Source organism: Mastomys coucha, unplaced genomic scaffold (genome assembly GCF_008632895.1).
Source record: "Mastomys coucha isolate ucsf_1 unplaced genomic scaffold, UCSF_Mcou_1 pScaffold6, whole genome shotgun sequence".
In the NCBI taxonomy this organism is placed as follows: domain Eukaryota; kingdom Metazoa; phylum Chordata; class Mammalia; order Rodentia; family Muridae; genus Mastomys; species Mastomys coucha.
In genome coordinates this window covers 20875024-20898894 of record NW_022196912.1, presented here as the reverse complement: position 1 = coordinate 20898894, position 23871 = coordinate 20875024, and the positions used below count along the sequence as shown (strand labels likewise).

Sequence of the window (23871 nt, the reverse complement as noted above, 5' to 3'; positions counted from 1 at the left end):
GTGCCCATATTCCTAGGACACTGCCCTGCCTGGGATCGGGGCTCACTTAGACACCACGGGAGGTGGGAAGGGTGGAGGGTGGATATTGCCCAGGGAACATTAAGGCTGTAATGGAGAAAGGGTAAGAGGGAAGGGGAGAGGGGAGGCAGAAGAAAGGTGAGATGAAGATGTGTGGATGAACACAGAAAATGGAGACTCAAGGTAGAGAGGCGCCTATCAGGGTGGAAAGGAGCAGACACAGTGTGGTCCCTGTAGTGAGCCCAGAGCAGCCACTTTCTCTCCCTCACTCCCAGACACTTTAATCTAGCATGATTATTTGTATAGCCCTACTACCCACCATAAATATATACACATACATAAATACAAACATACATACATAATACATTATGTGCATATACATGTCACACACATACATACTTGTAAACATAAATACACCATACATACATATACACATACATATATACATAATGCATATACACACATACACATCACATCATCATACATACATACATACACACACCACACACATACATACATACACACACATATGTATATCAGATGTGTTTTCTCCTCTGCTCATTGCGATTTACCTTCATGGTTACCTTCACTTCCCTGTGTTCTCACCTCCTTCTGGTCCCGCCCATCCCTCTTCATTCACCTTCTTTATTCACAAGCCTTACTCTGATCTACATAGAAATGTCCTTCCTTGGCCCCTCTCCCACTGGACTCACAGACTTACAGATGGGAATACTTAGAAAAGGGGCAGCTTATGAAACATTTAGTCTCAAGACAATGACACAAACAGTCCTTCAACTAGATCCCTAAACAAGGTGAATTTCCTCTTCCCCTACATCCTCTTACATCGGGAAACAGAGAGGGAAGCAGTGAAGTAAGACCCCATGTAGAGATGTGCCTAACCCATGTCACAAGCCAGCAGACTCCAAGCCTAATGCTCTTCCTGGCGTGACCATACCTGTCCTCTCTGTTCTGTGTCTAGCTTGTTAATTGCCTGTCTGTGCTTTATTCCTACACTCTTTTCTCCACACACAATACATTTGCTTTTGCTCTTAAGCACCTGGGCCCTGACCATAGAAGACAATACAGGCAAGGAAACATCAAAGATCTGCAAAATACCATCAACCAGAAGGGGACATGCAAAGAAAATGCTCCTCCTACTTGCTGAAGTGATGGCAACGATTAGTCATCCAGGAAGAGGGTTTGAAGGCATCTGAGCTGACATGAACCAGCTCCAATACTAAGCAGCTGTGTGACACTGGCTAAGAGATACATCCACTCTACACAAAACAGAAATATCAACAGGGCTTCCTCCATGGGATTTTCATGTGGTCCCAATGACATTAGCAACTTCACATATGCCTGGAAGTTTTCATGGGCTGAAGATGTATTATTTGTAAGGATGTGCCTTAAAGATATGTATTTCTTCTATGCTGACTACATCCAGCTCTAGGCAGGGGTCATAGACCATAGTGTATTAAGTCAGCAATAGCTTTTGCCTTTGTGTAGCATGTATTCTAGCATAGAGATGGATAAAGTACCTCTCCTATGTAGAAAAATCAGCTTGGGGACAAGGGAAACTCGGGTTTACACCAGGGAAGGGACTTCTAAATAAAATGAAGTTAGAGGCCACATTTACTGCTCTCTGGGAAGAGGGAACTACAAGACTCTGGGAGGGGACATGCTGTGAATTCAAATTGCATGGGGCTGGAGTAGAGGGATGAGAAGAAAGACCAGGAAGAGATGAGGTCAGAGAGTGAGGGAGGAGCCAGCTCATACTTGACCTCTAGAGGCCTATAGAGGACTGACTGTCCCATATAAAGGCTGAGAGTGTATTTGATCAGATTCACATTTTAAAGGCTCGTGGGCCTCTGTAGGCAAAAGGAGAGGCCAGTTTAACTAATGGAGAGACGACAGTGACTCTGATAAGGTTCTCTAGTGGCATGCAAGATCCCATGCTTCATCCCTGGAAAGCTCTTCTATTTCACTGGCTACTATTTAGATACAAGTTCTCTGGACACAGTGGGGTTTTACATTGGCACCAGCTGCCTGAGTGGGGATTCTGGAATTAGTAGATGTGGATGAGGAATTATGTGAAGGAGAAATAGAGAGAGGGTGCAGGCTCATTAGAGAAGATAGAAGTTTTTGGTTGTTGAAATATATCTATGTGTATGCAGGGGTGGGCAGTTGTATGATCTATGTGGCTGGGGACAGAGGTGAAGATAATAAGTGTCAAGTCTCACTTGTGGAGGTCAGAGGACTTGGAAGTCAGGCTTTGCCTTCCACCATGTTTGAGACAGGGTCTGTTTATTCACTTGCTACAACCATGTTAGTTGGTCCTTGAGCTGTTAGGAATTCTTCTCTCTCCACTTCCCATCTTGTCATAGAAATGCTGGATGTCAGATATGTGCTACCGTGTTGGGCTTCAGGTCCTCACATCTACATGCAGTTTGTGAAAGAGAGTTTTTAAGTAATACTGCTGTGCAGGGTCAGTGCTGGGTCCAACTCTTAGCTGTGTGACCTTGGAAAAGTCATTGTTCTGCATTCCTTAGTTTCCTTACCTCTGAATGGAGCTTACTGGGGGAAGATGGAAGGAGCCTCGGCCATAGCACATGTAAAACTCAGCACACATCAGGGACCTCCCCGCTTTGACCATTCCCTGTGCATCTTCGACATGCAAATGTGCCTCACACAGCTTTGAGCCTCCAGCTACCTAGAAGCCTCCTAAAAGGTTTGTTGAGTGAGCCGGAAACAATCAGAAATGATCTCTGGGTCCTGGAGACTTGCGGTCTGAAAAGTATCTCTTGACTGATGCAGAGCGCATGTCACAGCTGGATATCAGGCACTTCCCAGAAGCAGAGAGGAGTCAGGAGAGCATCTGCTGGCCAGGGCCCAGCCCTGGGAGTGACAGCTTGTTTACAAGAGCTATTAGGAGCTGCTGCTCTGCTTTCAGGGTGATTTACTCCATCAGGACTGGCAGGAAGCTTCTTTTCCTTTTGCTATTGAATTGATTATTGAATCACAAATATTCCATTTGAATAACATGACTTCACTTCAAGGCTGGCAGAAGTCCAGAGCCCACACACAGTAAGAAGACCCACTTCAGGGCTGCTGGATACAACTCAGTGGCACCCTGCTTGCCTGGAATGCCTGAGGTACTGGGTTCCTTCTACCCTCAGTACTGGAAGGCTGGGGGTGGGCACCTTTCTTTTATCCTGTTTTCTATAACTCTAACAGGTTCTAAATGCATAAGCAAGAGTTAGTGAGAAAATATAAAGGATTTTTTTGCACAAGATTGATGGGCTGGAGCTCAGACACAGCAACTGAGCTCCTTGCAATCAGTGTCCAATTGGACACTGTAACATGAGAACATCAATTACACAGGTCATCAGCACTGAAAACAGAACTGTTAAATTTCAAAATAAAGATGCCCCTTCCCTAAATACTTGATGATAGTTTAAGCAAGTTTATAATTTGGTGTTGGACCACATTCATAGCTATCCATTGCCACAGGCAACCCAGAGGCTGGACGTTGGATGCACTTTAAAGTTGTATAACGCAGCATTCCCCAAGCTCAACCTGATGCTTGATACTTACTACAGTAGGTACTTCTTCACTTCTAGGCTCTATCAATCCACTGACTATCCAAAGTGGTCTTAACTATAGCAAGTCCGGGTTACCCACAGCCCTAGAACCCACAATGTATGAAGGACAGCTCGAAGAGCCAAGAAGACAATTGGTAGCAGGGCTCAGAGATGTGATACTGCACACACCTCCTTAGAGAGCTGTCCTGTTCAGTGATTCTCCTCTTCTTTACATTCATTACAGCCAGATGTCACCTGAAAGTGTGGGAAAATAGCACCTATGCCTTTTGAGGTCCTGATAGCTAAGGTTCACACAACAGGAGACGTGCAAATGCGTCATCCTGTGCAGTTACCGTATGAAGGAAAAGGTGAATTCTCCGAAATCAGAGACATCCAGTTGTTCTTCTCTACCTGGGGAGAAGGGAAGTTGTAATCCAGAAATCAACCTACCCCAGGTTAATTCCTGCCATCTCGGGTAGTGTATTTTTTGGCTTGGCATCAGTGTCCTTCGATCGTCTCCTTTTCCTTTCTGTTATCATAGAAAATCATTTTCTCCTCTTTCAAGATATTGTTTCCCCATCCCCATTGCTGTTACTAACCTCCAAAGTGGAAGGGTTCCTTTATCAAATGAAAACCCAAGTTGGAAATTCAAATTACAAATGATAAACAATTAAATCATTCTGATAACGATGTTGAAAATGCCCAGAAGTCCCTTTTCAACCTCTCCAGAAATCTTGATTTGCCTCCTTATTCATCTCTAATTAAACAGCCTTTTCCCCCTCGAGCACCAGCAAAACACACACATTCCTCACTCAAACACATTACCTTTGGGTTTCGCTCTGTAATTAGCAGGGTAGCTGCATCCCATTCCTATTCTCCCCTGTGAACGTGTAACTTCTCAGTTAAAGGCAAGGACAATGGACAATTGTGCACTGCAGAGGCACCTGATCGAGATTCATCACATAGTGTGCAGGGGAAATTAGGTCCCAGGTTACAAATGGAGCTGTGAATCACAAGTCAGGGTGGATGGGGCTCAGAAGGGTGAGGCCATGGGGGTGGTGCGGAAACAGCTGGAGCCAGGAGAGATGGGTGCTAATGCAATAGGAACCTGAAGGAGGATTAGGGTGATCTTGAGAAAGGACTGGCTTCAGTAGAGACAGTGCTGGGTCTAAAAGTAGGAGGCTGGAAAAAAGCCCGGGACCAATTACGTTCATTAGTCAATAGGGACAACAGCTAAAGAGTATCAGCCTTAAGCTGTGGCAGGGAAAGTTCAGGCTCATTAGAAAGAAAAAAACTCGAATGGTAATGATATTCGTGGATGACTCTCAGAGTTCCAGAAAGGTTTTCAAGATGGTAATTAGGTTTGATAATGGTAGACAATGCTAAACTCACCTAGTCATCCCTGCCCCCACCTTAATCAGCGTTCGCCTTATTAAAAGAACACAGATTGATAAGAAAGCCCCATTGTTTTTAAGGTTACTAAGAAGGTGTATTCAGAGTTAAAGCCATGCCAGTGGCCTGACAATACAGGATTGAGAGCTAAGTTTCTCATGAAAGCAGTCCTTGCTCAGTGTGCTTAGTCTCTAAAGATTTCTCGACCCACCCACTGAACCTGATCCATCAGTTTCACTAGCCCTGAGCACAGAGCCAAATGATAACAACTTCTGGGGAACAGCCCTATGGAAGTACTCCACCAGGGAACTCTTAGGCCCTGGAGGCTGAACTGTTCACTCAGGGTACAGCAAGAAAACCCATCGCCACCACATAGCCTGGTGAGAGCACAGGCTGGAGAGCAACTTCAGAGATGGCGCAGGCTTCTGTGATATGGGCCAGGGACAGGATCCAGGCCAGGAGCAGCCAGGCACTGGATGGCAGGACTGCAAACTCAGGACCATTGAAAAACACGCAGCATGGGCTTCATTTCAGGGCACTGCTGCTCCAAAGCCTGGAGAGAAGGAGATAAGCTTGGGATACAAGGATAGGATTCAGAGGGAGCGGAGCAATTCAGACACCAGCATAAGGCTATTCTTAATTCTGGGGGAAAAAAATAAAACATGGAGATGCATGCTATCCTATTTGACTTAGCTGGCTACTCCTTTGGGGTACCAGCTTGTTTGAGCCAAGGGCTTTGAGCAGCTCTGATTTTGTGCCATGCACTGTTCTCATTAACATGTGCCCTTATGTCTCTTTGTGTGGTTGTCCTGACATTTGCATGGCTCGTGCCTCCCTGAGCCAACTGGGACAAGACAGACAGGAAGCAATTCTCACTCTATTGGAAACCCATACATCTAGAGCAAATGACTTCCAGGTGAGGTCCCCACCACCAGCAAAGTGATTCCCCAGATTCCTTAGGCCACAGATCTCCTTAGCACCACATAGCTCATGTTGCTCTGCACACCCCAATCTCTGCTACTACTTCTGGTAGACCTACAGATATAAGATTGTCCTTCTATGTCCAGAGGAGATCAGAGCAGGCCACTGCTCCTTCCTCCAGAGATTCTGGGTTTTTCAAGGCTCCTGAGACCTGGCACCTATCTAGGTTGGCTTAAGCAGGCACAAGCCATGCAAGTATCAAGACAACCACACAAAGAGATGTAAGAGTACATGTTAATAAAACCTGTGCATGGCACAAAGTTGGTGCTGATCAAAAAGATTATTGTTTTGATAGTATGACACAGAAAAGCAAACGATTCAGTGAAAGGATTAATCGAAGGGTGATAAGCAGACTGGTACTCAACACCTTAAAGTTTCACGGAAAACAAAACACAACACATTAGCCTGAGTAATGGGGACAATGAGGTTGTTGGGTAAAATGCTGGACACCCTTGCCAAAAATTTAAGATACTCACATAATTAAGAAATGTATAGCATACTCACAACCCAAGCCACACAAGGGATATATTTACATTGCTTCCTTGTGTAAAATTCAAATGTTACTATTTTAAAGAAAGTATTTATTCTCAACCTTCAGAACCACAGCTGAGAACCATGTGGTGTCCACTCCACTGGGCTTGGAGCACCTGTCTGTAAGAGTCCAGCAAAGGACAGCGGTAAAGGAGCAATAGGGAGCCATTTGTAGCTGAAAATTGTGTTCTTACATTTGTTTTCTTTAAAGAAATGGAAAATAACAGTTGGCATGAAATAATATAAAAGGAAGAAATGATCCAATCCAGGAATGATTGTGATAAACATCCCATTCGAGGTATCTCAGAGGATGTGGTCCTGCCTGGCTTTGAGACCCATGTGGTCCACTTAGGTTTTAAATAATTCATCTGAAGACACGACTAGGCCATTCCCATGTTCTCCCCAAGGAGATTAGGGCTCTATTCTCCTAGAACAATGATGCTGTGATCCTTTAATGCAGTTCTTTGTTTTGTGGTGATCCCCAACCATAAGATTATTTCATCGCTACTTTGTAAGTGTAACTTTGCTACTTTTATGAATCGTCATAAAAATATCTGATATGCCTCCTGGGGGGGTCACAAGCTACAGGTTGAGAACTGATGGCTTAGAGGTGTATGAAAAGGTGGGATCAAAAGTAGGTTCACTTTTTTAGAAAATAGATGCAGCTATGTCTTGATTGGAGAAGTCACGGGGTTGAACACAACATGAGGCTCAGGAAAAGATACCAGCATGTCCCTAAACTCACACACATTCACCAGGTCTCTTAGGAAACATGGAAAGCTCCCCTCCCAATATCCTGAGGCTGCAGGAAGGATACCCTTCAGTGGCAATAAGACAGTATCTGATACCAAATATTTGGGGTTGATGTAATAACACTTTCTGAAAATAAAGTCCAACTGGTCTAGTAAAGAAAACTTTGTTTCAGATATGGAAATGCTCAGGTCATTACAGGAGGTGCCAATAGGCGTGAGGAAGGTCATAGCAGAAGCTGGCGGCAGTCAAACACAGAGACCCACAACCATGAGTAAGACAGATGCCACGTCTATAACCACAGCTACTACTGCTCGCACGGAAGAACTATGCTTTTCAAAGAAGGGGACTGTAATTCAGTCTACCCTTAAAAATAGTTTGGAAGTACGTGTAGAAAAGCTTCCCTTTCCTTTCTCACTTGTAAATAAGCGCAGTAGGATGGTAAAGACTGGTAAAGACTGGGTTAACTCCCAAAATATACTGGCACAAGTGTTTGGGGTTGGGTTTGTCTGAAACAGTCTAATTTATCTCAGCAAAAACACATTTTTACATTTACAGCCAGAAATAGTTAAACATTCGAAAGTGCACATGCTTATTTTGTTGAGGAAATTATACACATTTGTTTGATTAGCTTTGGTAAATAAAATAACCAAGTCATCACTCAAAACTCAAGACGTGGCTGCAAAATTGATTCAAGAAAATGTCAAAATAAATCACAGCTTAAAAATGCATGCTATGTAACTTCTAAAAATGAAAGCCGCATCTATCTCTGTCAGAGCTGGGGAGCCTGTGCATTAAAATTGTATCAAAACTGAATGCATTCTTGAAGGGAAAGTATTGATTTAATCGACTCTTTCTGACTAGTGATTCACATCATGATTTAAATCAATTTGATTTTAATCGAGCCCACCCTATCCAAAAGTCACTTATACATGCCTTTGGAGTGCAAGATGTTATTCGCAGTGGTCTATCTGCCTTCCCAACTATAGGATGCTCAAACTGATATTAAAAGGTTATATAAACCCCGTGTCATGTTAATAGGGCAAGGAGCAAAGACCATCCTAATAAAACCACCAGCATCAGCTATAGTTAAGCAGAAGTCCCAAGAATGCCAGTACCTAGGACAAGACAAGGTTCTGTGCAGGTAGGAGATTGCAGACAGTCCCAATAGGGGGAAGAGGGATGCTTTCTGTCCAATGGGGATACACCAGAAGAGGAGCATTGGATGGCAGGTAGCATGAGTGGGTCACTCAAGTCTCATAGGATTAAGAGAGATGTTTTCAAGGTCATCCTGTTGTAGGAGCTTAAGTGCAACACTCCAAGTTCTTAGAAGTTTGTCATGAGAGAGGTAAAGAGCAAGGTGGGCCTAAATCATCAGAAGTTCTGACAACCAAAGAGTCACAGTCCCAGATGTTGCTACAGCCCAAACTAGGACAAAGTAGATGCTTGAAGAAAACCAACTTCCAGGATCAGAGGTTGAAGGGAGTCTTAACAGAGAGTTGGTCAAAGTCTTAAGCATAAGTTGGGTGTTAAGAAAATGTAAAAATGGAAGGGCTGATAGTATGAATGAACTATGCCCTTGACCTTGCTGCCTCAGCTTTCTAGAGGGTATGGTCTACCTCCTGAAGACTCACTTTGTGACAAACATACTGGAATGTGGAAAATATAAAAGGGATGAAGAGAAAGAGAGATGATGGTGGTGGTGGTGGTGGTGGTGGGTCATGATAATGGTGGTGATGATGGTGGTGAAGAAAATGGTGGTGGTGATGGTGGTGGTGGTGGTGATGATGATGGTGGTGATGATGGTGGTGAAGAAAAAGGTGGTAGTGCTGATGATGGTGGTAGTGGTGGTGATGATGATGGTGGTGATGGTGGTGGTGATGATGATGGTGGTGGTGGCAGTGGTGATTGGTAACAGTGTTGACAGCAATGATGATGGGTAACTGATTTATTCAGTTTACCCAGCATTTTCTAGGATTTAGGCTATTTAGTGATAAACCTAGAAACAACCAGGTATATTGAGATGATTGCCTGCCCTATCCCACCCATTTTCAAGCTGATCATAACATGGATCAGAGTAGAATCTGTAGGCAGGCTTACATGCTTACAAACAATGGGATTAATGACTGGAAGATGCAGAGAGCCAGGCAACACATCTCCCTGGAGTAGAACTGAGTACTCTTCTATGGGTACCATGGTCTGGCTTTTCTCTTCAAAGCACCTGATGATGGGGATGTAGTCAATCGATGATCCTTAACGAGCTGTCCAGTCTAATCATTTCCTGCTGTCAAATCCAGTTAAAGAAAACAGACAGTAGCAGGAAGATGGTAAGACAGCTTGGTCTGGGGACCCTGGGGGCCTTGGAGCTTGTCTGATCTCATTCTGTGCCCACTTCCCACCTCTGCCCAGCAACTACTGCAAGCCTGGCACACGGGGGCCATTCAAGCCACAGAATCTGAATCAACTGGGTTCAGGTCTGCTTCCTCCTAGAAATGCGAGGTACCTGATTAAATGTTACTATGCCAGAGCATGCCTGATGGGCTGGGTCCCCAGGCCAGGTTATGCCCATCCTTCCTGTGACATACGAGAACATGGCATTTATGTGGCCTTGGTGCCTACGCCACATGGTGCAAGAGAAAGCTAAATTAGTAAAAATAAAGAGGACTCATCAAAAGCTTGCTGCAAGCCTGAGAGATCAGGGATTGGTAGCTTTGAGAGGAGGGGATTTAGGACATGAGATTTCTAGAGGTCACACACAAATGTCAGAATAGAGGATAAAGAACTTTGGATTCAGAGGCCATTTTTCTCAATTCAGCCTTCCCCTCCAACCTAGAATTTCAACCCTGGGTAATTCATATTACCCACGAGCCTGGGCCCAGCCCCATGAGAGGCATTTTTTCACATTTGGTACTCATTTGAATCACAACAGAAAGCCAGGAAATATGCATTGCTACTCTCCAACTTACCAAGAGAAAGCAGTCTCCATGTTGAACTGAGGCTGAGAGAGGTGGTAAGCCTTTGAGATAAGACAGATAAGGTCAGTGTGTTGAACCACCAGTAGGAAAGCATGAAACCACAGAAACTGGTAAGTTGGGAGTCTGCCCTGACAGAAAGCAGATATCAGAAGCAGGATGACTTGTGGTTTGAGAAGAGCCCTCAATGCCCTAGCCAGCCAGAGGATTCAGAGACATAATTCAAATCAAGAACTCCTTATTTGCCAGAACCATAGACAGATAAAGATACCTGCATGAAAGCATGCATACACACACACACACACACACACACACACACACACATACACACACACGCACACACACACTCCTGATTCCATGTAACCATGTCAGACTAGTTTGTCTAACCAGGAATCTGACTAGAGGTCTCCACTCCTTAGTCTCTTATCTCTTGGGCATCTCCAAAAGCAATCCATGACCTCCTGAACATTTTGACATCAGATACACGAGGGCTAGCCAGAGAGTGAATCAGGCTCCAGAGTAGGGAGTTGGGTGTTCCAGTTTAAGCTCCAGGGACTCCAAACTCTCCCCAAAACAGTGGGAGGAAAGTTCAACATCGAGTCAAGAGATAAAAGACTCCCAGCCACAGCAAGACACGGGAGTGTGGTAGAAGCCACACCAGTTAAAGCAGGGCTGTCATCTCATGCGGCACCCCAGTCTGGACACTAATTGACTCAAAGCCACAGGAGCCAGAAACATTTGCTCCACCCCAAGCCGCCTCTGTCACACTGTTCCTTCCTGCCTACCCACTCCACTGGAGGGATCTCATCATAACGTTCCATTTCCTTCCTGCTTGTGTCTGTGGCTGTGACTGTGACCTCTCCTTAACGCCTATGGGCTTCCTTGTCTCTCAGACTGAAGCACCCATTTCCCATCCATGAGTGCCACAAGCTCTCCATCAAATCTACCTGGCCATGAGGTCTCCACTGTAGGACCTTTATGACCGGGACCGCCCTCTTCTCCTGGCCACACCTTTTTCTCACAGACTCAGATAGGGAGTCTTCAGCCTGCTGCGACCTTCTAAGAATCACAGTCTTCAGATCCCTAAAACCAGCACGAGGCCACAGCCAAGGACCACCCATGAGCAGGTCCCTGCAATGTCTTCACAGCCAGGCTCTATATCACGACAGTGTCTAGCTCCCAAACATCCTGGCCTTTCCCTTCCCATCTCCCCAGGCCTTTCCACAGATGAAGAATGTGACCTTGAGGGCGTCTCCATCCCTCTGAATCTCAGCTTCTGCAGCCACTAGGAGAGGAGCTCCATGAAGGATATTAGTGGTTTCTTCAAGAATGGAAGGAAACCAACCCACTTGAGTGTACCTGTTTTATGTTAACTAAGGAGCCACACAGAAGAAAAGGCACTCTCAATTTAGTAATGTCTTCAGCTGAATCCATTTTATTTAACAACATGTGAAAGGTGTTAACACAGTAGTTCTCAGCTTCTTTGTGGCTCTGTGTCAGCGGTTTCAGCTACCCCAGCCAAGAAGGCCTACTGTAATCTGAGGGTGAAATGTATCCTCTAGGCTCATGTATTTGAGCATCCCCCTACAGCCAGCCAGCTGCTGCTGGTTTGGGAGCTTGTAGAACCTCTTGGAGTTGGAACCTCATGGGAGGAAGTAGGTCCCTGGAGGAAGACCTTGAGATTTTTGGAGCCTGTGTCCTGGACTGAGAAGACAATTGTATCCTGACTCCACACCATTCCCTGCCATGACTGACCACATGTTTTTCTTAAATTTTTCTTAAATTCTAGATCAAGTCCTTAGATACATCACCACTGGACTGGAGTCCAGGAAAAAAAGGCAAGGGATTAAGAGGCACAGAAAAGTAGGGCTTAGTATTATCATAAAACCCAGAAGAGAAAGGAATTGACTGCATAGGGAGAGGCAGCTTCTGAGAGTGGAGAAGATATACTGAGAACAAGTTACATCTACTGATCCAACAACAGAGATGATTGCTATAGATTTTATTTGTGTCCCCCAAGTTCATTCACTATTATTTCACAGTAGTGAATCACTCTGTAGTCCATTATGGCCTGAAACCTACTATATAGCCCAGGCTAGCCTTGTAGTTCTGAGCAATCCTCCTATCTCACTGTACCAAGTGCCCCAACTCCCTGTTGCTAAAGCTTATTCAAACCTAACTTTCAATGTAATAGCATTAGAAGGTGGGGACTTGAGAAGGTTATTAGGAGCCCTCTTTAAGGGGATTAGCATCTTTATAAAAGGAACCCCAGAGAGTTTTTATTTTCAGCCTTCCCCCACCAGAGGTTATAGTAAAATAGCAGGAACCCGGAAGCAGGCCTTCACTAAACACTAAATATACTAGTACCTTGTTCTTAACGTCCCCAAGAGCCAGCCTCACAAGAAATGCACTTGTGTTACGTATTATATGTAAACACTTGGTCTGTGGCATTCTATTATAGCAGTCCAAAAAGACTAAGAGGGAAGAGAAGCCTGGGTGCAGATGGTGGTGTGGAGACCACTGGGACGAGACAAAGGAGCAAATGGTGACGAATTAGTGAGACCCTGTGAACAAAATCATTTCTACAATTTGGCCACCAAGAAAAACAGAGAACATGACATAAGATCAAGGAAAGGTTGATGATTATTGTTCCGCAAATACTTTCTCCTGAAGTTCCATAGATGGGCTCTATTTCCTACCTATGAATGCTAGGCTCCACCCAGCGACTCAACATGGCTTAATGGGAGTAGAGGTGTAGCCAGAACAGGGCTTTGAAAGTGAGCTTGCGCCTTCTTCATCATGCCTTTTCTCATGAGAATAGACTTTGGGCAGCCTCTGGATGAAGAAGGGTAAGCAACATTCACTACTTATAACTGGAGTCGAATTTAGATAGGTAGAACCCTAGAGTACACATAGACCTACATGTCTGTTGTATACTATTGTGGTTATTGTAGAGAAGCATTGTTATGACTAGAGCTGACCAAGACAAGGCTATATGCTACTGGGTAGAGTTGTTTTAAAATAAGTGATGCTTGGGGGTATTCTTCTACTATAAGAATGATGTGGTAACATAAAAGAGGAAACTGGTGTCTGGGGGAGAGGAGCAGAAGTAGTAGACTTGGGAGGCCAGTGCCCTATGAACAAAACAAGATGAAATTCTGGAGAGAATTGAAAGCTTTAGATCAGAGAAGATGTACCTCCTCCATCAATATCAGAGGAGAAAACAATTGGATATGGATGTCAGAGATATAAAGGTCTGGTGGAGGAAAGATGAGTAACCCAGCATCTAAGGCTCAAATTTCTCAATGAAGAAGAACAATGAAGTTCCTCAATGGAGACTGACTGCCTTTAGTAGTGGTGAGGGGGTGTCTCATCGCCTGCTGTCTGCCTTTCCTTAAACACCTTTCTAATTTTCTCCACTGATCTAAATTCTAAGCTCTCCTCCCAGAAAGCCTCCGGTGGCTACTCTACTCTACTAGGGCGCCTCCCTTTTCCTAAGCATCTGTCACCTCCTCCTGGTCCTGCGCTTAATTGGTGTTCTCATCTGACCCTTCTGCTGGACTTGAGTCTGAGAGACACGGCAGTCATTTGCTTGTCATTCACTCCTGTAGACCCTCCTCCCCCAACTACAGTGACATGGTGATGGCCCCAGAGGACACTTAATAGTCACTTTAAACTAGAAGAAGGGCACTGGTCTGTCACCATTTTCTCTTACAGAGTAACCAGCTTGGATCAAAACAATTCAAGCAAATCCAGCTATTAAAAGTTAGCCACCAGAACCACTGCTTCTGGGAACAGACATGTTGGGCTGGGGGCGTTATTTCCTTTTCTCAGTTCTTATGTCAACTTCCCTGAAGCCTAACCCATTTTCTTTCTTGACTGCTTCAAAAAATTCTTTCATCAATTCTGCCTTGGACATCCTGACATTCCCTGGAAAAGGAGGACGGTTGCTCTCCAGATTTTCTTCAACACCACTGCTCAAAGAGTTTTCTGTTTTATTTTTAATGAAACAAAACCCACCCCATCTGATAGGTGATGCTCTGCAGCCTACATTTCATGCAAGGGGTCCCAGAAATAACAAGCAACTGGGTCTCCACTCCATCCCAGCGCTGGATCTCATTTACGGCTGAGAGAGCAAAGGAAACCTGTTCTCAAGGGCCCTACCGGCCTGCGGCAGGGGAGCTGAGTGGACTTCGCAGGTTCAGTTGAAGTTACTGTACACCATCTTTAACAATCATCAAAGTTCTGAGTGGAGGAAACAGGACTGGACCAGAGAATGCTATTGCTTGGCAACCAGGCCACAGCAGGCAGGCAAATCTGATGAGGTTGCTCCCTTCTCATCCCCTCCCCCCAGGCTTTAGTACACTGTTCCAATTTCCTATTATCTCCAGACACAGCATTATCAAACCTATTCCTCTTCCTCTGGGTGTCCTGTGAGAGGCCTGCTAGTCCAGGGAAAGGCTGAATGAGGGTCCTCCTGTGAGTTCCTAGAGTGTCATATTCTCCCACTATAGTTTAAAAAGAAGCACAAAAACAAAAGAAAACAGCCATGGTCTTAGGTATTTCCTCCCCTGACATTTATGCTCCCTGAGCCTGAGGCTACATTCTGTTCTCTACATTTCTTCTCCAGCAGAATTCTAGGTATATGTAAATGCCCAGTAAATGATCCTCACTTCAAACAGTGTAGGGGAACAGAAAATTTGGTTCATCTGTGAAGTACCCAGCTCTTGCCAAACAACGGTGCCTCGGGCTGTCATCGTTTAGGAATGTTCTCCTCATCAATGAAGATAACATAAAAAATCAGCCTCCAAGTGATACAAGGATGGAATTGAAGCATGCACGCTTTACAAACTGGCAAGTGGATTTCAGGGTTTAAAAGCTGTGCTAATTCAGACGTAAGTTTTAAGCGTTGTGGTGTAACTCCAAAAGATCTGTTCATATTTCAGACAGACTCTGTTTTCCTCTTCCCTCTTTCATAAAGGAAATGTCTTCGACCTTCAGCAATAGAGATGCTTCCGGCCTGGCAGCAGGAAGTCATACCCATGGATGATGACAGGCTCTCAGGGTCCTTAATTACAGGAGGCAGACAAGGACTTGGCAAACCATGGCCCAAAGTCCAAGTTCTCTCCAACACCTGTTTTTAGGCAACAGATGAACAGAGGGGGCAGTTTTTAACATTTTAATTGGTTAGAAAAAAATTAAAAGATGAATATTTTGACACATAAAGTTATATGAAATTTAAATTAGGTTGTCCATAAATAAAGCTTTATTGGAACACAGCCATACCCCTTCCTTCACACACCGAATGTGCTGTCTTGGTGCCATATCAGCAGAGCTAAGCAGCTGCAACAGAAACCATATGGCCTAGGAAGCCAGAAACACTAATTGGTTCTTTAATAAAAACAGAAATGGCCAAGCTCTGACATAGATCATCTCTTCACTTGCCCCAAGACCACCTTCCATTTATTCCTTGCCCTCTTTAAGAGAGTTCCTTAATATGCACGGGTTGCTATGCTGGGATAGTCCAAGTAGGTAGTTCACAAACAATAGAGATGTACTTGTCATAGCTCTGGACTCCACAGGCTTCCTGGTTAACAGACGGCCCTCCTCTAGCTATAACCTCACAAGATGGAAGGGCTAAAGAGCTCTCCGGGCCTTTATAAGGAAGGGTGCTAACCCATTTCTAAGGGATCACTCTCATGATCTAACCACTGAAAAAAATCCTCACCTCCTAGTGCTGTCACACTAGGAGTTGGGATTCCAAAGTATGAATGTGGTGTAGTAGAGAATAACAACATCCAGTATGTACTGGAGAGTCACAGGCAGAGACGAATCAAATACAAAAGGCAATCAGAAATGTGCCAGGATTCAGGCAGCACAGAGATCAGGTCAGGTAAATAAGCAAAAGGTGCCTGGGATTACCCAGAGCTATGGTAACAGGGGCCTGGAAGGATGCTTTTCACAGTTCAATCAATCAATCAATCAATCAATCAATCAACCAGTCAATATACCTGGCGCTGAACATTCTCTCAACCCAAGAGAAAGAAGCACCATGGCAGTCCGGGCTGTCCCAGGACCTGAGCTGCCTGCCATTACACACAGTCAGAGGAGGGAAGCGTGCTGCTGCGACCATGAACGCACAGTATAGGAGCAGGGGTTTGGTGACTATTTAGAAAACACTAACCTTGCAAAGACCTCCCTAAGTATCTACAGTGGGAGGCTCCTGGATGCCATGTTTGTACAACCTGACTCAGCCACTGGACCAAGAACAGTCTCTGTTTCTGGCTATGTCTAATAGGGTTCTTTATCTCAGACCCTGAGAAGTCAGGTAGAAGACAGTGAGGAGAGAGAAGGGCCCTCCGCCTGTGGCTGGAATATTACATTTCTGCCCAGCAGAGGAGTGAGGAGCTCAGTGTGGGCTGAGGGGCACAGGAAGATTCTATTGTAGGAAAGAGAAGTAAAGCAGTTACAGAGTGAAAAGGAAGAAAGGCAAGATGCAAAAAGTCCCTCTGAACTGCCACCAGCCCTGCAGTCTCTGGCTTCAAATTCTTCCTGAGGCTTGGGTACCATGACAACACTTAAGGATTACTACAAAATAGTATCACATTGATACTATTGCAATACTATTTATAGTATTTATGCTATTAGTATGGTGCCAATAATATCTAGCTAGCTTAAGATAGAGTTTCCTGCTTATAACTCAGAGCCTTTTAGGCAATGTTATTTTGGAGGAAGGAGCTCAAACCTTGATAACCTGGCATTGCCCTTCATGTCTTCCAACCCTGAGAGCCTTGGATTCTATTTGCCTACCTCATGGGAGGCCCCAGCCTCTCTAAGAAGTGGTGTCTGAGGATTCTGAGACTGAACCTCCCAAGTAGAGACCATAGATACAGCATGTCACGTGCGCATACCGTATTTGCATCTTTCTCTCTTTTTTAGGAAACAGATAACAGGAATCTATCACGCCACGCTGTACTGAAGAGTAATGAATAGCGTGTTAACAAATGACAAGTGCTGCGTTTCTTATTATTACCTATCATGTATACATCACTTTATTTCTGAAGCTTCCAGCAGGTGTGGATTGTGAATGGACTAAGAAATGCTTTCACAAACTTGCTGCCTCCTGTAAGGAAATCCTTAAGTTTAGAACACCACCTCTGCTAGGCTCTTCTGAGTCCTACTCACTAACCTGAGCGGGATTTGAGAGGGCTTCTCAAGCATGTGATTCACTGGAAAGCCACCGAATCTAGGTCAGTTCTGTGTTTCAGTTTCAGATTGAACCCTGCCCCACTGGGGGCGGGGGGCACAGCTGTTTGTGAGACCAGAGCCATAGAAATTGAACATGAGCTACATGTAGCCAGATGTTCCCATCACTTCCTTTGCTGCATCAAGAAGATGGCCTTGGGCCACCTTTGATTCAGTCTATGCCATATGCCAGACTTCCCAGTCACCAGGTGCCTCTCAGCTTCTTCTGTTTTCTTATTTGTAAAGGGAGAATGAAAGTACATCATTAAGTAAATTATTCCAAGAAACATGAAGCTGATCTTGACACTGAAAGATATGAGTTGTCTCTGGTCCAGCATTAATGCCACTATAGAGACTCTCTAGAGGGGGCTCTCAGGTTGGGGTAAGAGATAGTGTAGGAGGAACTGAGTTCTGCCTGTATTGCTGCTTCAATGATGTAAGCAGTTATCCTGATTGTCTTTTCTGGCTGTGGCTCTTCTCTCCCATGAGCACATAGGTCCAGATACCAGATCATGGCCACAGTGTGGGGCTAGCCATATATTATTTCATATTATTTATGAAAATAAAAAGGAGGATGAGTCTATACCAAAGAATATGTCCCAGGAACAGTTGAATTAATGAACCCACAGTACTCTAGCTATATCACAGAGTACCAACAGTGCATCAAGTCAAAGGGATGCCAGTACTAAAACTACAATAAGAGTGGGGAAAATAATAAAGGCAGAATCACTCTAGGGTCACAGGGCCCCAGGCAGCTCTTAGGGTCTACTCATTTCTGCCTTGTTCCTGTCATGCACATAATGTATCCCAGCTCCCAAGAGCTGTAAGCTGAGTGTTGGCATCCCCATGGTCTCTGCTCTTAACTCCTTACCATACTGGTGCTCTGGTCCAGCATTGATGCCACTATAGAGACTCTCTAGGGGGCGTCCAAAGAAGGGTGTGTGACCCAGTCTCCATTCTCATTTTTACAAAAGTGATCTCTGCCTTGGCCACTGACTTTCTGCTTCTCCTTAGGATGTTCCAGGGCCCTAAAATGTCACTTGCCTATTCACTGGGGCAAGGAATGATGACATCAGGTCAATGAAAGATTTAAAGTTCTTGGCCTCTGTGGAGAGAGCACACTAACCTTTTTTTAAAGGGGAAATTGTATTTCTAATACAAGTTATTTAATACATTAATCTTTCCTAGGCTATGTCTCAAGAACAGTTATTGAGATCTTCTGTTACACAAGCTCTTCCCCTAGAAAAATATTCCCAAAGCAGTTGAAAAGACTTGTGACAGAGGAAGAGGCTCTTTACCTGCCTGGGCCTAGTCGTCACAACTATTGGGGAAATGGCTACTGTATTTATTTTCTCTCATTGCTACTGCCCATGACCACAGGCTTCATAGCTTAAAATGGCACAACTGTATTAGCCTAGAGATCCAAGGCTAGAAAAAGATAGTGAGCACCACTAAGCCAGGCCAAAGGCCATGTGCTTTCTGAGGCTTCAGGGAAGGATCTCATTCCTTCCCTTCCAACCTTCTAGAAGTCTGCCACTTCCTTGACTCATGACTTCTTACCTATTCCCATCACCAAAGCCAGCAACAATGAGCCAAGTCTCTCTCCTATCACATCTCTGACACCCTGTGTTGCCTCTTCCTTCTGTCTTCAGACTCTTTTGATCAAAACAGATCACCCAGGATACTCTCCTTATTTTAAGATCAGCTACTAAATAACTTAATGCCATCTGGAGGCTTGAGTTCCTCCAAGCAACTGGCCTCATTCAGTTTCTGGGACCTAGAATGTGGCCATATGATGCTGGACATCATCCTCTCTACCTAACACACAGCGTGTCTCTCAGAAGAGCTGGGAGACAGTTTCCTCAGCTTTCTAAGCATACAGCCTTGGCCAAGGACCTTGTCACTTTGTTTTCCTCTTCTAAAATTGAGAGCTTTTGTCTCTGAAGATCTTTAAGCTCTATAATTTTATGAAGTTAAGATTAACATACATTAAGAGATTAACTTTGGTCTTGTCCATTACAGTCTTCAAAGTTCTTACCCGTGTGTTGTCACATTTGATCTCATATCAGTCCTGAAAGATACACAGAGAATGTGTCCCTATTTATCTCTACTTTATGGAAGCATAATTTGACAGTCAGATAAATGATTGTACAAGATTCTACCCTTAAAATGTAACAGTCCTATTCTCTGAAGTCTTCCAGTGAAACATGACCTGCACAAAACCCTGTCCTGAATACCATGCAAATATTAACACAGGGAAAACACATCTACCAACATATTGCCACAACCACATCCAGCCAAATCCCAGTTTGGTCTAAATGGGGAGCCCAGAACCCTGGGTTACCACATTGGATCCTTGTCCAAACAGCAGTCTGGTTATATACTATTAAATATATCCTTCAAAAATTGTATTTCTTATTGCTGAGACTATTAGCATATTTGTGGCTCTAAACCCAGAAGAACTAGACATGGGTCTCCAGCTGGAAAAGACATGGGAAAGTCTCATGGCTTCTGCGTGGGGCCAGATAGTCTCCAACCCTACTGCTCAGCTAAGATTTGTCAACTAATCCCAGCTATGGAAGGATCTTCCTGACTCCCGGGACAAATTCAGTGAAAGAAGAAAGATGATGGTGATGAGATTTTCTACAGAACAAAAATGTAGATTACCTAAGCCAGGTGTGGTACCACACACCTGTAATTCCAACACAGGAGATACTAAGGCAGGATGGCAAGTTCAAGGTCAACTATATAGGGAGACCTCATCTCAAAACTAGGAAGGAAGGAAGGAGAAGGGAGGTCTGGTAGGCAGGCAGGTTAGTTATCTGAAAATCTGGCAACACATGAGGATAATTGTTGACTTTCAGGCACTGATATCCATTGCCAGACCTCAACATCTTCTCAGAAGGAACATTTCCTGCCACTCATAAGCCATGTGCTTGCTTTGTCCCCTACCCTGTAGTTCCAGAGTGGAGAGATGACTTCCTCCGTAGGTATTTACTGAGTTTAGTATACATGATATTTGCATGGGAGATACCTACACAAGCCATATGAGGTCCTGCTGTCATGGAGCTATCAAACAAATGAGAAAAAATATTGAACAACATACTTTTTGAGATTATGATAGACTATGAGAGAATAGAAGTTTTTGTTGTAAATGGGGCAAAGTTGTGATCTATACCTTTCAGTTGCTTGATGTAATTCTTTTGTTTTAGGGTGTTTGGGTCAGGTTTCCTGTGTTTGTAGTCTGACCGAGAAGACCCTCACATTCCCAATGCTAAGGATTTCTAATGCCATCCTGTCCAGAGAGCAATGGTTGGGCCACAAATTTTTATACAGAGGAAATGACAGGTAGCAAAGAATCCAGAACTGGTGCTCAGAACTTCAGTTCATAGTTTGAAGTCAGCATGCATCAGCCAAACATCTGCCCCATTCTGCAGGCTTTCCTTGCTGGTGAGATGAGGCGGGGTCACTGCTATTCTCCAGGATGTCTTCCATCTCTAACACTGTATGTCCTAGGCTCCCTCAGATCAGAGCTTCCCAGGATAATGTAATTGAGAACTGAGTAATCTCTAGCTGGTATCAATCACATTGTATGTCTCTATTTAAAAACCTGCAAAACAAGCATCTAATGCTTGATTCGGATCCATCCAGTATCCTCAGGGGATGTGCAAGCTGCACACTCAGCGAATGCACTGCCATTCTGCAGACAAAACACTCCACAGCCTAATAAAAGTTACTGATTCAAGAAGACACTGAGTTTTACCTGGAAAAACTTGCCGTGCACTCTGAGGCGCTCTGCCTCTGTCCTCCATGGCATATCAGGGACAAAGAAGGCTTTGGAAAAATGACACTTGGTTCTAACAGAAGCTCTTTTATAACTTCTTATGGGGGTGGGGTGGGGAGGTGGTATCTGTCATGAAACATAAATATATTAATGAATATGTGAGAAGTCTATTGATAATACAACATATGTTTTTTCAAAACAGATTCTCTTCTAGTCTTGTTCATCCTTAGTTCACATCACCTCTCCCAAAGCTGAGTTATGGTCATACTGTGATGTATCTTTCTAAACTACCTATGTGTGGGGGTATAAGTGTAAATGCTTATTCTAATTCTGTAGTCCCTCATGCCTTAGCCTCCTTTCATATAAAAGTTGGTATAGTGTAGCTCTGTATGGTCTTTAATTGCCATGGTTTTGGTTTTATTAAATATAGAGCAGGCCGAAGAGTAAATAGAAGTAGCAGATGTAGCAGACGATGGCGTTGACAGGCATCAATGGGAGGAGAGGCCCTTGGTCCTATGAAGGCTTGATAGTTGCTCCAGTGTAGGCCGGGAGGTGGGAGTGGGTGGGAGGAACACCCTCATAGAAGCAAGGGGAAGGGGATGGGATAGGGGGTTTCCGAGAGGAGGGGGAAACTGGGAAAGGGATAACATTTAAAATGTAAATAAAGAAAATATTCAATAAAAAACAGAAAAAGGAAAAAAAGAAATCCATCCAAGAAGCCCCACTGAGGCAGTCAGCAGGAGGTCCCAAGGAGAGGGTCACCTCTCTCCTTAGCTGTTCACTGTTTTCCCCTCATAGAGCCAGGAAGAGAGCCTGACTCGGGGTAGAGTGTCTTTGACATGCAAGCTTCAGTCTGAAATGGGAAGAGACCCCACTTCCAGGATCCCTACCATGCTTTCAGAGTCAGCTTCTCAGTGAATTGAAACAGCACAGGACAATGCGCCAATATTACATACATAACAAGCTTATATACTATACAGCATTGGGTTCTTATTTTGTTTATCAATCAGCTGGGCAGATAAAGTTATCTATAAATAATAATCCCTCTGCAGGGTTTTAATTTGGTAAGCAGATTGAATATATCTTTTAGTACAATTATGGTCGTACATGTTTTATTTCAATGAGTTTCCTGTTTTCTTTTATCTAATTTTCTTTTTCTTATTAAAGATTTTTTTTATTTAGTTCATTACTATCAACAGATTTTTTTTTCTTTTTGTCTCTTTGGAAATCTTTCTTTGCCTATTGTTTTAGTTAGGGTTACTATTGCTGTGATGAAACACTGTGACCAAAGCACGTTGGGAAAGAAAGGACTTATTCCAGTTACACGGCTGTATCACTGTTTATTATTATAGAGGGAAGTTAGGACAGGAACTCAATCAGGGCAGGGACCTGGAGGCACGGACCAATGGACAGGCCATGGATGGGTGCTGATTCCTGGCTTGCTCAGCCTGCTTCCTTATAGAACCCAGGACCACTAGCCCAGGATTGGCCCTGCCCACAATGAGCTGTGCTTCCCCATCAATCAGTAAATATGAAAATACCATACAGTCTTGCCTACAGCCCCATCCTACGGAGGCATTTGCTCAGTTGAGATTCCCTTCTCACAGATGACTCAAGCTGACACAAAAGTAGCCAGCAACCTATTAAGGTGATCAATTCTTTGTCAACAATCACTTTAGTTTACTTATATAGATTCCTTTTGCTACTCAGATGATTTTTTCCCAATTGTTCATCTAGATATTTCTCCCCTAAGCAAGCTTAGGATTTCAGGTTTGGTGCGAAGGGTCTTCTCTGTTTCCTGCTAGAACTTCCCTGGTTTGGTTTCTATTTCTAAAGTTTTTATTTTCGTTTTGATCTCTATTCCTGGTGTATACATTGTATAGGCTTGAATATTTCCCTTCACTGACTTATAATGCCATCTTTATCAAATCCTGAATGATTGTGTGTGCTGGCACCCTTTCTGGGTTGCCTATTCTACAGTTTCAGTAGGGAGCTACCATAATGAACTCTTGCACTGATCAAGGGACAATCCATCTATGCTGGTTTGTTTGTTGCTTGTTTGCTTTTCAAAAATATCCTGGGTGTTCTTAATTTCTTTCATTTGAATTTTAAAATAAATATATAGTTATTTTTATGTTCATAGAACCTTCAGTTTTCATTAAATTTTAAGTTAGCATAAAGATGAACATATTATTAAATATTAAATATTATTATTATTTTATTATCCATAAACAAGATATGTTTTCTCTATTCTCATTTATTTATTTGTTTGTTTATTTATTTATTTACTTTTGGCTGCAAAGATCCAACCATTTAATGACAAAACTCCCCACCCTTACTTTACAGTAGCATCCCGAGCACAGGATAGGCACAGCTATGTAGGAGGCTGTGGAAAACCAAGGAAAATGGGGATTTCAGATGGACTCCTGGATCAAGAACTGCATTGCATAGAGACCTCTTTGTCCAGGCACTGGCATGAACCACACAGGAGGCTGGGGCTGCCCAAACACCACCAAAAGTATGAGTGCTGGCTGGTGTGCCTGTGTATTTCACTGAGTGCTGGCTGGTGTGCATGTGTGTCTCACTGAGCGCTGGCTGGTGTGCATGTGTGTCTCAC

General features: G+C 43.9%; 1 protein-coding gene across 2 annotated transcripts in view; it reads right to left on the bottom strand.

Annotated features, from left to right (window-relative positions):
* Positions 1-23871, bottom strand: part of Galnt14 (polypeptide N-acetylgalactosaminyltransferase 14) — a 222558-nt gene that overhangs the window by 163172 nt on the left and 35515 nt on the right. The window lies entirely within an intron of this gene.